The sequence below is a fragment of the Pleurodeles waltl genome, chromosome 3_1, assembly GCF_031143425.1.
Source record: "Pleurodeles waltl isolate 20211129_DDA chromosome 3_1, aPleWal1.hap1.20221129, whole genome shotgun sequence".
Lineage (NCBI taxonomy): Eukaryota > Metazoa > Chordata > Amphibia > Caudata > Salamandridae > Pleurodeles > Pleurodeles waltl.
This window is the reverse complement of record NC_090440.1, coordinates 1,926,277,643-1,926,291,447: the sequence shown is the minus strand read 5'-3', so window position 1 is coordinate 1,926,291,447 and position 13,805 is coordinate 1,926,277,643. Positions and strand designations below refer to the sequence as shown.

Below are 13,805 nucleotides of genomic sequence, written 5' to 3'. Positions count from 1 at the left end.
CTTATGCGGATGAGCTCCCGGCCTAAAGACATCTGGGCCCCACTTGCTCTGTATCTGCGGGATGCAGCTGTAGCATCACCAACTCTGGGAGATGCCTCTCGTTCGTGATGACGCAGAAATGAAGGTTTTACATTTATTAGCGCATAAACGTAGTGCTGCAATAATCAAGGGTGACTTTAACCGAACTAATAAAGATTGTACGGGGACAAATGTGCCCTCAGAGTAGTTCGCCAACGTTTATAAGCGTGCTTTATATAACGTGATGTATTAGAATTGTACTAATCTGACATAACCGTAAACGTGTGCTATGATTTGCTTGTTTGAAATGTTTTAACTTAGCATAACTTTAGTGGAGGCTTCGGCCTAGTTGCCTTGTCTCACGGTTTCGATGCTCGTGTTTTTATAATGTGCTAATAAACGTGTATTCTTGCTTGAAGCTGTACTTTTCCAGTGAAGATCGGTTCACATGCTTATCTTTAAGGTTTCGTGCCAGCCTGGCATCTTCTTCTTTGCTCCAAGGTCAATCTGCAGGTGCAGACAATGGAAGCTCTGAAAGTGAGTTAATTGGTAAAATATGTTGCAACTTACGTTCCGACTCCAAGGATAATGTATGCCTAGGTAGAAGCTTGTGAATTGTTGTTTTTGATTGGACAATTTGAAGCCAACCTATGAACCCTCCAATGGAAGACCCTACTGGATTTGAACTGTTGTTTATTTAAACCTGGTGCACAAGAAGAAAGCGGACATTACCCATCGGACATTAGCCATTACCCATTGCACCCATTGAGGACATTAGACATTGCAGACATTGCAGACATTATGGCCCATCTTGCCGACCTCGTCATTTTGCTATCTTCTAGAGACTTTAAGTAATTCTCGCCCTAGAGACTTTAACTTTGATTTGCCCTTTGCATGAAGTAGTAGTTTTGTCCTTTTATCTTGCCGCTGTGAGGCAATTGCCCCGTCCACCCTGCCCCTTTGCCCCGTCCCATGCTGATCGAAACCGGTACCTGTGAGACGAAGACTTCCTTGAATGCTGATTGAATTTGGTAAATATGAAAGGAAAATGTACAATTGCATTGTGTTTCTTTTTAGGTAACCAACTGCTGATTTTTTATAAGAGCCCTAGTTAGGAGTTTTCCAAATTAATGTTGCTAAATTGTTTTTGCATGCAGATGCTAATTTGAGGTTAGATGAGGATTCATTTAATGCACGATGCAATTTGAGACCTTGTTATGCTGACTAATGTATGCAATTAGCCCATTACAGATTATAGTGTTAGTGGTTTGCATTGCTATTATCGAATGTATTGTTATTCAAATGCTGCATAGATTGCATCTTTTTCGCCGTTATGGACAGCTATTAATGTTCATTTACATATATCATTTGGTGTTGAGACACATTTATATTGTGCTAGCTTTGTTAATATAGGGAAATAAATTCATTAACTTTGAATGAACTGGTGTGGTTATTCATGGCCGGAAAGTCATGGTTCGCCGAAATGTTTTCTGGATTAATTGTGAAGTGTTATGTTGATCAGGGCATTGCTTATGTTCGTTATTGATTATTGATTTGATTAAATTGACTAATCTCGGGTGAAGAGAGCCCCACTTGGTCAAAAGATTAATCGACCCAAGAGCGTCCAAATACAGGTAATTTATTAGGACGGAACGCTCTATCAGTAGATGGTAGCAGAGGACGGTTTCGCCCTTTGGGACCCCACTCGAGAGGACGGTTTCGCCCTTTGGGACCCCACTCGAGAGGTAACGGTTGCGCCCTTTGGGACCCCACTCGAGAGGTAACGGTTACGCCCTTTGGGACCCCACTCGAGAGGTAACGGTTTCGCCCTTTGGGACCCCACTCGAGAGGTATATGGTGTTGAATTGAAGGTTACGCTCTTTGAGACCCCCACTCGAGAAGTATATGGTGTTGAATTAGATTTTTCTTGGGTAAAACAGATTGAGAGAATGATGATGCCCTAAGTCCCCCGCGACTTTCCCGGGATCTCGGAGCTTGTGAATGGAGAGAATGGAGGTGTGAAATCGGCGTTGGCGGTACTAGTGACGGTATGAGTGAAGTTAGGACTTTGCGCTTGCACAGCTTATTGCCGCAGATTGTTTGAAAAGGTTGCGAGGATTTTAGAGAATAGCGGAGGTGCGACTCCGAGTGTGAGAGTAGGGAAGTCGTCGAACTTCATGTGCATGTGGCGCTTTGTGCAGAAAAAGGTCCACGTGGTTGTTGTTGTTGAGACGGGCCCTGCGAGGTCAAGAGACTCCGGAGTATGTTGAAAAGTGTATGAGACACTTGTTTTATGTTGTGGTCTGGTCGGTTTAATAGGTTGACCGGGCGTGGTCAACGAGTCGGTACGTGTGTTAAGGGAGTGAAAGAAAACTTCGACTTCGGGCTTTGACAAATTCTAAGTGCACTAGAATAGATCATTGACAAGTTGAGAGCAGAGTCTGCGGGTCAGATTTGCTTGCGAAAGTGGGGACCGAGAAAGATGGAATAACTGCCGAGGCTAGTGAAAAATCCCTAAGGTCCTGAAGCGATTGTGTTACCCTTCCTGTAGTAAACCGACAGATCTGTTTTATTATTATTTGGTTGCTCGCGATACATGCTAGAAGTTGTTACGAGAGGAGCTGAGTGAAGGAGGACAAGCCGCGATGCTTTGTCAGCCGCAGTGTGTGTGAGTGTGACGTCACTAGGAGCCGCGCTGGGATAGGTTGGTTGCAGAGAAGGGTCGCGCACGGATTGGACGCAGTCCGTGGGGCTCGATTGGAAGGGGAAAGGCAAGCGAAGAGTATTCCGGGAATTAAAGTCACTTATTGATTACAAATTTTGTGAAATAAAAGACGAGAAAATGAAATTTTTTAAAGCATTAAAGAGTGCGATGAAGGGGGAGTCTTACATTAAAGCGAGCGTAGGAGAGGAGACGCCACCCGAAGGTACACCAGCTTACATTGTAATGGAGGAAAGGGGGGTAGCTCCGTGCCTTTGGCTAAAGCAATGGCACAAGCTGACAGAGAGACATGGGAGCGTAGCGTTCCCGATCCATGGGACATTCAATATAAGGATCCTAGAGAATTTGAGATTTGCGATGTACGACATGAAGGTACCTCCAAGGCCAGCACAGTTTGAGGCTCTAGCGATTTGGGAACTAATGGCTAGACAGCAACAGCAAAAGAAGTTCGAGACCAGGATAAGAAAGGTAGAAAAGACACTAGCGGACGCTAGGTGGGATAATGCACAGAAGGTGTGGAGGTCAGATATATTGCAGGGGATAAAATTGTTTCCCGCAATTGCTAAGGAAGAAAAGGCGACAGGTAAGAAAGCTACCTGTAAGACAAACAGGAGGTGTTCCAAAGATAGAGAGGACGAGGAAAAGTTAAGGAGAGAAGACGAGTCAGAGGATGAGGAGTTCATCATGCAATTGCTGAACGACCGTCCACCACCTTATGCAGAGAGTGAACAAGGTCCAAATACCAGTTCTGCCCCTCCGGCACCGGTACAGAATAATGAAACTCCGAATTCAGAAATGCCATCGGGATCTAAGGACCCGAGTTTACTGTTCACCCCGCAGATACCGCAGGTTAGGAGAATATATCCAGATGTGCCTATATTGAAACCAGCAGAAAATTATCAGCTGCAGGTCCCAAGGTACTACAGCAGTGACAACAGTACGGGAATGATTCTAGATCCAACCGTAATGGGAGTACAGAATGGTCGCAACCCAACATTGGCACAAGCTGAATCAACCCAGCTTTTGATGCCTCAAAAGCAGATGCAGGGGGGAACCGCACATGCTCAGATGACGGGGAGTCAGACGGGCATGCCGGCAATGATGACCCATAGTGTGGGAATGAACATGCCTCAGAACCTGGGGAATGGACAGAACCCAGATGCGATATCCCTACCCATTACTGTAGGTCCACCGGTACCTTTGTACACTCAGCCTAACTTAGGTATGAGCGGTCGAGGATCAGTGGTGCAGAGTGGGACGGAAAGGAGGTGCATAGAAAACACTCCAGAGACAACTCCGATAGCGGCTCTGCCAACTGGATCTGGGTCCTTGATGGAGTTTAGTCCCATATGTGCTCAGTCAACAGTGGTGAGGTCGAGTCCCCCACTGATGATACCGCTATCATCGAACACTGAAAAGTTGCCGCAACCATCAATGGCAGTCGATGTGAATGCTACACTGATGGGGTTGAATGCGCAACAGCTGACACAGTGGTTCAACAGTCTGAATTCCACACAAAGCTCAGCCAGTGGGAAGGGAGAAGACTATCTGAATAGGGTCAGGTTGAACATGGAAGCAGAAGAATTGGTGGAAGGGACTATGGGTTTGAATAGGTTAGAGTCCTACTCGGAAGAAGAGCTGAGGTATCTATGTCCCAGGATTACGAGAGAAGTGAACAAGGTACATAGAAGGTTGCAAGAAATAGCTGACAAAAACGGGGTTGAGATAGACAAGACAAAACACTTGAGCAGGAGCTATAGATTGGATTTCGGGACCACAGACTTTGAACACATGAGGTCAGCAGGCATGAAAACGCACCTTAGAGAATTGCTGCAGAGTGCACAAGTGTGGGGGTGCTTAGACAAATGGGAAAGTAGATGGGCAAAGAAAAAGGAAAAGAAGAAAGACAGTGTCCCAGAGCATAAGGAGAAAAGACCACAGAGTAGTGATGCAATAACCATGTTACCAATGAGGGAGACAGCAGGGGGAAAATTAATACATGTACCGTGGCACAGAAGCGACATTCAGTCTTTTACGGATGATTTTCCCAAACTGAGAGCGAACCGATTGAATGGTATCAACAGACTGATAGGTTTGGGAAGCTTGCAAAATGTCTTTGGGAAGACCTGAACACCCTCTTTGAGATTGTGGTTCCGGCAGATTTGTGGGAAGACTGCAAAAGGGCTGTAGGTTGGCCGACAAGTGAACCAGAGAGAGACAGGGATACGGGTGCACCATCACCTATGGTAATGAGCTTGTACTATAAGGTGATTGAGCATTTGAAGACGAAGGTTGCCGCGAAAAATGTGGATTGGCAGAAGATTGATCGAACTGCCCAAGAGGCTAAAGAGTCGATTCATGGTTACTATGAGAGGTTGTTGAAGGCGTTCAAGAACTACAGTGGCACGGAAACAATAGAGGCAAAGGACATGCTTCATTTTGTGTTTAGATTTGTGGAAGGCCTGAGACCAGAGATAAGTCAGATGATAAAGACGCATTTGATTTGTTGGCAGTCGAAACCTATTGATGAGGTGTTGAATCATGCGAAATACTGTAGCGACGAAATTGAAGTGAAACAGAAAAGGTTGAAAGAGAAAGTGATGATGATGCAACTTAAAGCAGCTCAGACAGGTTTGCAAGGGTTGCAAGGGTTCCAACAGCAGATACCGCAGCCGCAGCCGCAGGGAAACATGGTGTTTCAGCCACAGGCGAGAGGCAGAGGCAGAGGAGGCTTTGGGAGTAATGGTCCGGATTTGAACACTGTTGCGATTCCGAATGGTGTGCAGGCAATGAAAAGGGTGATGCCGTGTCACGTGTGCGGAATCGTCGGACATTGGAAACGCGAGTGCCCGATGGTGGTGCAGGAAGGTGCAGGTGTTGGTCAGCAAAACAATGATGTCAATGCATTCCAGACAATGAGGGGACCGAAAATGAGAGGTCCAAACCCAGATTTTCAGACCATAAATCAGCTGCAGGGATTACAGCCCATGCAGCCGCAGCAGATGCAGATGCCCCGTATGCAGATGACGCAAATGCAGCCAATGCAACAGCAGTTTCCCATGGTACCTAATCAGCAAATGCAAATACCTTTGGCACCAGTGAGTCAGCAGCAAGTGATGGTTCCTCCACAGGTCTCGGGTCAGGTGATGAATACAAATGGCACAGTACAACAGTTCCCATTACACAGTGAGAATGGAATAAACAATGTATGGGAGAGTGAAAGTTCAGAAGAGGAGGGAAATTGTGTGCTTGCAGCATCCTTGGAAGTTGATCAAAAGGGTCCATATGTGGAGGGAAGAGTTATGGGTCATCGTGTTTCATTCTTGGTTGACACAGGAGCCACACGTTCAACTGTTAGGAGCATTGAAGTACCAAATTTGCCACTCTCAGGGAGAACAGTTCAAGTAGTGGGAGTAGCAAACAGGCACCTGACGAACCCAATCACAGATCCAGTGCAAGTCAGAATTGCTAACTATCAAGGGACACATCATTTTGTGGTATGTGACTCAAGCCCGATAGCACTGTTAGGGAGAGACCTATTGTGCAAATTGGGATGTTCGATTATGTGTTCGAACGATGGAATTAGAATTCAGACGAGCAGTGATGGGGAAGAAGAGGACAGTGTAGAAGGGGATGAGATGGAAACTGTCGATGAAGAATATCCTCTGATTAACCTTTTTCCGATGATAACTGAAGAAGATATTCCAGCTGAATTACGGGAAACAGTCGGAAAGGAAGTGTGGGATATGACAGGAAAAGAGGTGGGATTGGTGAAAGGAGTGGAACCAGTGAAAGTGACCGTAAAACCCAATGTAACCTTTCCCCAGACCCCACAATACCACATGGCACAAGACACCCTCATGAAAGTCGCCCAACTCATTGACGAGTTTGTAAAACAGGGAGTATTGAAAGAAGTGTTAAGCAGTCCATGTAATTCACCAATCATGGGACTAATAAAGCCGAGTGGAAAGGTCCGAATCGTGCAGGACTTGAGGAAAATAAATGACATCATAATTAAATGCTGCCCTGTAGTACCGAATCCAGCTGTGATAATGTTTCAAGTCCCTTGCGATGCCGAGTGGTTCTCAGTCATCGACTTGTCACAAGCATTCTTTTCGGTGCCTCTTCATGAGGACAACCAATTTCTCTTTTGTTTCAAATTCTTAGACAGAGTTTACAGTTGGTGTCGAATTCCTCAAGGGTTTTCTGAGTCACCGTCAATTTTCAATCAGATTCTAAAGAAAGACTTGGACGCGTTAGAATTGCCATTCGAGTCAACCCTAGTACAGTACATTGATGACTTACTGATTGCATCTAAGACAGAAAGTGGCTGCACAGCCGACACCACTGCTCTACTGAACCATTTGGGAAGGAATGGACACAAGGTGTCTCCTTCAAAGTTGCAGTTCTGTCAGAAGAAAGTGAAATACTTGGGTCATCAAATAGAGAAAGGGTCACGGAGAATAATGAAGGAAAGAATAACAAGTGTACTTCAAATGAGTCCACCAAAGACAAGGAGGGAGGTGAGGAAGTTTTTGGGGATGGTGAGCTACTGTCGCCAGTGGATTCCCAACTTCTCAACTCTAGCAAAGCCTTTACTGAAATTGACCCAGAAGGATGCCTTGGATGAAATTGAGCTGAAAGGAGATGAGATGGATGCTTTTATTGAATTGAAAGAATGCATGTGCAGGGCTCCAGCTTTAGGTATGCCTGATTACACAAAGCCTTTCACATTGTTTTGTCATGAACGTGATGCATGTTCTTTGTCTGTCTTGACCCAAGCCCATGGTGGCATAAACAGACCAGTAGCGTATTTTTCAGCTACTTTGGATCCGGTCGCAGCAGCACTGCCAGGGTGTTTGCGCGCCGTAGCAGCAGTTGGTATCAGCCTCACTCAGAGTGAAGGAATAGTGATGGGACACCCATTAACAGTCATGGTCCCTCACTCAGTTGAGATACTTTTGACCCGCTCCCGAACGCAACACATGACTGGAGCAAGACTCACAAGGTATGAAACAATAATTCTGGGCTCACCGAATGTGCAGCTGAAAAAGTGCACTACGTTGAATCCAGCAACCTTGCTTCCCGGTGAAAATGCTGAAATTGAGAACGCTGAAGACGTCGAGCACGACTGCCTTCAGGTGACTGAATTTTGCACAAAACCCCGACCTGATATTAAGGATACTAAGCTTGATGAAAATGACCATATTATTTTTGTTGATGGTTCATGTCTAAGAGATGCATTGGGAATATTGAAAGCAGGATATGCTGTATGTACTGTAACAGGAGTCTTGGAAGCGTCCTGGCTTCAAGGAGTCTATTCCGCACAAGTAGCAGAGCTTGTAGCCCTTACAAGAGCATGCCAATTGTCTACATTGATGAAGGTTACCATTTACACTGACAGTCAGTACGGGTTTGGAATTGTGCACGACTTTGGGCAACTATGGTCACAGAGAGGTTTCCTGACCTCTTCAGGGTCCCCAGTGAAAAACGGGGAGAGAATAAGGGAATTGTTACACGCCATTCAGATGCCAGCCGAAATTGCAGTGGTAAAGTTTAGTGCTCATACAAAAGGACAGGACTATGTTTCCCTGGGAAATGCATATGCGGATCAAGTCGCAAGATTTTGTGCCTTGAACTGTATATTGCTCAGGGATGAATGGAATTTGATAAGTGAGCCAGAGCTCGAACCAGCTGAAGCATTTGCCTTGAAGGTCGTGGATACAATGGATGAACTAAAAGCATTACAGAATAGCGTCATGGAGGATGAAAGAGCTTCCTGGATTAAGTCACAATGTACAAGGAGACCAGATGAGTTATGGGTTTCAAATGAAGGAAAATTTGTTTTACCAAATAGTCTCTTATCGCAGCTAGCTCGGTTCTATCATGGGCAGGCTCACCTAGGGAGAGATGCCATGATAAGATTGTTCAAAACTGATTGGTTTAACCCCAGATTCCGTCAAGTTGCAGAAGCAGTTTGCCATCGTTGTGTCATTTGTCAGCAGATGAAGCCAGGAAAGGGAACGGTTGTGAACATGAGCCACATTGGCAGGGCGAGTGGCCCGTTCAGCAGAATGCAGATGGACTTTATTGAGATGCCTGTGCATGGAGGTCTGAAGTATGTGTTGGTGATTGTGTGCATTTTTAGTCACTGGATTGAAGCATACCCTACACGTAGAAATGACAGCCTTACAGTTGCAAAATTATTGTTGAGGGAGTTGATACCACGTTTCGGATTCCCGATCTCTTTAGAATCAGATAGAGGAAGTCACTTCAATAACGAGGTGATAAAGTTACTTTGCGCAGCGCTGAACATTGAGCAAAAACTGCATTGTAGCTATCGCCCTGAAGCCTCAGGACTGGTGGAACAAATGAATGGTACATTGAAATCAAGAATGGCGAAAATATGTGCATCGACAAATTTGAAATGGCCTGACGCATTGCCTTTGGTGTTAATGTCAATGAGAAACACCCCTGACAGAAAGACTGGATTGTCCCCGCACGAAATTCTCATGGGCAGGGCCATGAGACTTCCTGCAGTTCCCGCAAACGCGCTTTTGAATATTACAGATGATATGGTGTTAGACTACTGCAAAGGTCTGGCTGACGTGGTTCGCTCTTTCTCTCACCAGGTGGAAGCAACCACCTTGCCACCGATCCAAGGTCCAGGACACACACTGAAAGCAGGTGACTGGGTCGTGATAAAGAAGCACGTGAGGAAGTCGTGTCTGGAACCCCGTTGGAAAGGCCCTTTCCAAGTGATCCTGACGACCACTACCGCTGTGAAGTGTGCGGGAGTTCCCAACTGGATCCACGCCAGTCATACAAAGAAAGTGTTGTGTCCCACAGATGAGGAAGTTGAAGCGCTGAAACTGCCAGTACCTGATAACAAACTGCTGAGCGCTGAGACAGAGCAAAACAGAACTAGAAGAGAACAGGCAGAAATAGAGGAGAGAGAGATATTCTCTGAGGACGAAGCAACCGATTCACTTGGGGAAGACCAAGGAGAAACCTCAGACAGCGACGAAGCAGCTGAAGGTAACAAAGAGCCTGAAGCAGCTGAAGGTAACAAAGAGCCTGAAGCAGCTGAAAGTGACAAAGAGCCTGAAGAAAGTAACGGTGACAAAGGGCTCGAAAGAGGTGAAGAAGCAGGAGAGCCTGATCAGAGGAGGGCTTTCCCAGAAGCAGACGGTACAGAAAAAGAAAAGGAAAACCTGATTGACTCCCCAGAAGGAGGGGACAAGGCAGAACAGAACGAAACTGTTCAAACTTCTTCAGAAGAGATCGCAGGTCCATTAAGTGGACACAGTGCAAAGAGAAGACCAAGTATATCACCAGTAAAACTAAAGACTAGAGAAAAGTTGAATGACGGTGAAGGGCCAAGAGTGAAAGAGAAAAGAAAGGAAGTGTCTGTCGTGGTACCAACATCAAGTGAAGAAAAAGACTTGGCCAAAGAGGAAAGTACCAGTGAGGCAGAATCAAAGAGAGATGCAAAATTGAAAAGGAAAAGGATACCAAACAGGAGATATTCCGGTCCAGAATGGGCATATGTAGTCAATGACGATTGGACCGATGAATTTGTATCTCTTAGCCTCGAGAACGAAGAAGAAGAGATACCAATAGAAAAGAAAAGTTTTATGGACACTATTGACTGAAAAACTGATAAATGACATTGCTTGCTATAATCTAACGTGATACAACCAGCTGAGACATTGCTAAACCGGATGAGACATTTGCTAACTTGATAAGACTTTGATAACCTGATTGACTCTTAAACCCGATTTGAGACAACGTTGCTAACTGATAAAAGACTGAGTTATTGCCGAATTGAGACAAATGCTGCTAACCGATAAGTGACTGGGCTTCTGAAGAAAACTGTGTGAACATTGCGCTCGTTAAGCTTTGTAACTAATTGCTAAATCGTTTCTTTTATAAGTGCTTCTAGCTCTCTGATTCTATACAGATCATGACTAGGTACGCTACACAAAACAGTAGAGTGAAATATTGTAAATATGCGTGTATAGGCTTGATAACTGCATGTGTACTAATAATAATGGCAATAGTGCTTGCAACGCGTGGTAAGGGTGAGAATGAGAAAATTGATGCTTCTACTTCTGCTCCTGTTACTGTCACTGAACTAACCGCATTGAAAAGACTAGAATTAGATGAGAGATACTTGCATGATAAGAAGGAACTTTCGTATAATGTTTTCTATCGCCTACTAACAGAATATGTGGAGACTATGGATGCGAAAGATTGTTATGTGTGTACACAGATACCGACATCGGTAACGGAAGGGGTGACTTATCACCACATGCCTCTTACATATGGGATTACATGTAGTTTAGTAACTTCTAGATTTTATGGTCAAACTAACATACAGTATTTTTATTCAAATTATGATGTTACCTTTGCATATGTTCCTATAATAACGCAACTAAGCCAGATTGCTAAAGATTGGGATGCTAAAATAATGAGGGAATTTTTCGAGCCAATGCAACCTTTTGAAACAGCTCACGCTCATAGGGAAAACCTTACCTGCTCGCTCTCCGCAGTAGAAATAAGCTTTTTAGATCGCACAGATGATAGAAGGGCACAAATGAATGCGAAATTAGAAAAAGAGCTAAGTAAGAGGACTTCAGTAGATGATTATGCTTTTGCCGCAATAAAAACACAAGGAAAAATAGCTTTAGACGCTTGGCATGTAGGGAAATTTTGTATTTACCGTGGTGAATCTTATTATGATAACATTTTTGTGGGAGCGAGTGAATGTAAACATACGTTTATCTTTAAGGCCAAATGGACATTCATGCTGAACGGACTTGACCCTGTCATACCTGGTGTATATTACATTTGTGGGCATAATGCCTATTATCGTCTTCCAAAGGGATGGTGGGGGAGATGTTATTTGGGTATAGTGTTCCCAAAGGTTTATCAACTGGATGACCTATCGGTGATTCCAAAGACGTCTGGATCTCATCGTATCCAGAAAAGAGAGACCGCAGCTGCTGTGGTAGGAGATATATTTGGAGCCATGATTCCTTCATTGGGAGTTGTGTTGAATTCCATCAAAATAAGAAAGTTGTCTACTATAGTGGATAACATGTTGACAAAGTTTTCAGGTGCTATAATCCTGATGGATGCTGAACTTGCAGCGGAAAGAGCTATGACTCTTCAAAACAGGCTTGCCCTAGACATTCTTTTAGCAAAGGATGGCGGCGTTTGCAAAATGCTTGGTGCGCGTCACTGTTGCACCTATATACCAGACAACAGTGTAAAGATTAAAACAATGCTTGCAAATCTAACAAAAGAGAGTGCAGACTTGAAGGAATTGAAAGAACCAGGAGTTTGGGAGAAGGTTGGAAAGGGAGTTGCTTCAGTGGGAAATTGGCTTGGTAGCATTTGGAATGGAATATTACTAAAAATAATACAGGGAATACTAATAGTACTAATTTGCATTTTTGGGATTTGGGGAATAAAGAGGGGAATACTAATGATCATGGCAAGAATTAAGAGAAGGAAGGAAGAGAAAATGATGAAAAGAATGGCAGAAGAATACAAGGCAAGAACAAGGGGAACTAAAAGGCAAAGGGAACTGACAGAATTTTAATGGAATAAAATTTGTGGGAATAGTTTTGTGTGATGACAAGTAGTCATCAGAGGAGGGATTGATGACGCAGAAATGAAGGTTTTACATTTATTAGCGCATAAACGTAGTGCTGCAATAATCAAGTGTGACTTTAACCGAACTAATAAAGATTGTACGGGGACAAATGTGCCCTCAGAGTAGTTCGCCAACGTTTATAAGCGTGCTTTATATAACGTGATGTATTAGAATTGTACTAATCTGACATAACCGTAAACGTGTGCTATGATTTGCTTGTTTGAAATGTTTTAACTTAGCATAACTTTAGTGGAGGCTTCGGCCTAGTTGCCTTGTCTCACGGTTTAGATGCTCGTGTTTTTCTAATGTGCTAATAAATGTCTATTCTTGCTTGAAGCTGTACTTTTCCAGTGAAGATCGGTTCACATGCTTATCTTTAAGGTTTCGTGCCAGCCTGGCATCTTCTTCTTTGCTCCAAGGTCAATCTGCAGGTGCAGACAATGGAAGCTCTGAAAGTGAGTTAATTGGTAAAATATGTTGCAACTTACGTTCCCTACTCCAAGGATAATGTATGCCTAGGTAGAAGCTTGTGAATTGTTGTTTTTGATTGGACAATTTGAAGCCAACCTATGAACCCTCCAATGGAAGACCCTACTGGATTTGAACTGTTGTTTATTTAAACCTGGTGCACAAGAAGAAAGCGGACATTACCCATCGGACATTAGCCATTACCCATTGCACCCATTGAGGACATTAGACATTGCAGACATTGCAGACATTATGGCCCATCTTGCCGACCTCGTCATTTTGCTATCTTCTAGAGACTTTAAGTAATTCTCGCCCTAGAGACTTTAACTTTGATTTGCCCTTTGCATGAAGTAGTAGTTTTGTCCTTTTATCTTGCCGCTGTGAGGCAATTGCCCCGTCCACCCTGCCCATTTGCCCCGTCCCATGCTGATCGAAACCGGTACCTGTGAGACGAAGACTTCCTTGAATGCTGATTGAATTTGGTAAATATGAAAGGAAAATGTACAATTGCATTGTGTTTCTTTTTAGGTAACCAACTGCTGATTTTTGATAAGAGCCCTAGTTAGGAGTTTTCAAAATTAATGTTGCTAAATTGTTTTTGCATGAAGTCCCGCATGCAGATGCTAATTTGAGGTTAGATGAGGATTCATTTAATGCACGATGCAATTTGAGACCTTGTTATGCTGACTAATGTATGCAATTAGCCCATTACAGATTATAGTGTTAGTGGTTTGCGTTGCTATTATCGAATGTATTGTTATTCAAATGCTGCATAGATTGCATCTTTTTCGCCGTTATGGACAGCTATTAATGTTCATTTACATATATCATTTGGTGTTGAGACACATTTATATCGTGCTAGCTTTGTTAATATAGGGAAATAAATTCATTAACTTTGAATGAACTGGTGTGGTTATTCATGGCCGGAAGGTC

At 43.9% G+C, this 13,805-nt stretch overlaps 1 protein-coding gene across 1 annotated transcript in view; it reads left to right on the top strand.

The window, feature by feature from the left end:
* LOC138285789 (solute carrier family 13 member 2-like) overlaps positions 1-13,805 on the top strand; it is a 700,806-nt gene that overhangs the window by 56,665 nt on the left and 630,336 nt on the right. The gene's annotated exons all lie outside the window — the stretch shown is intronic.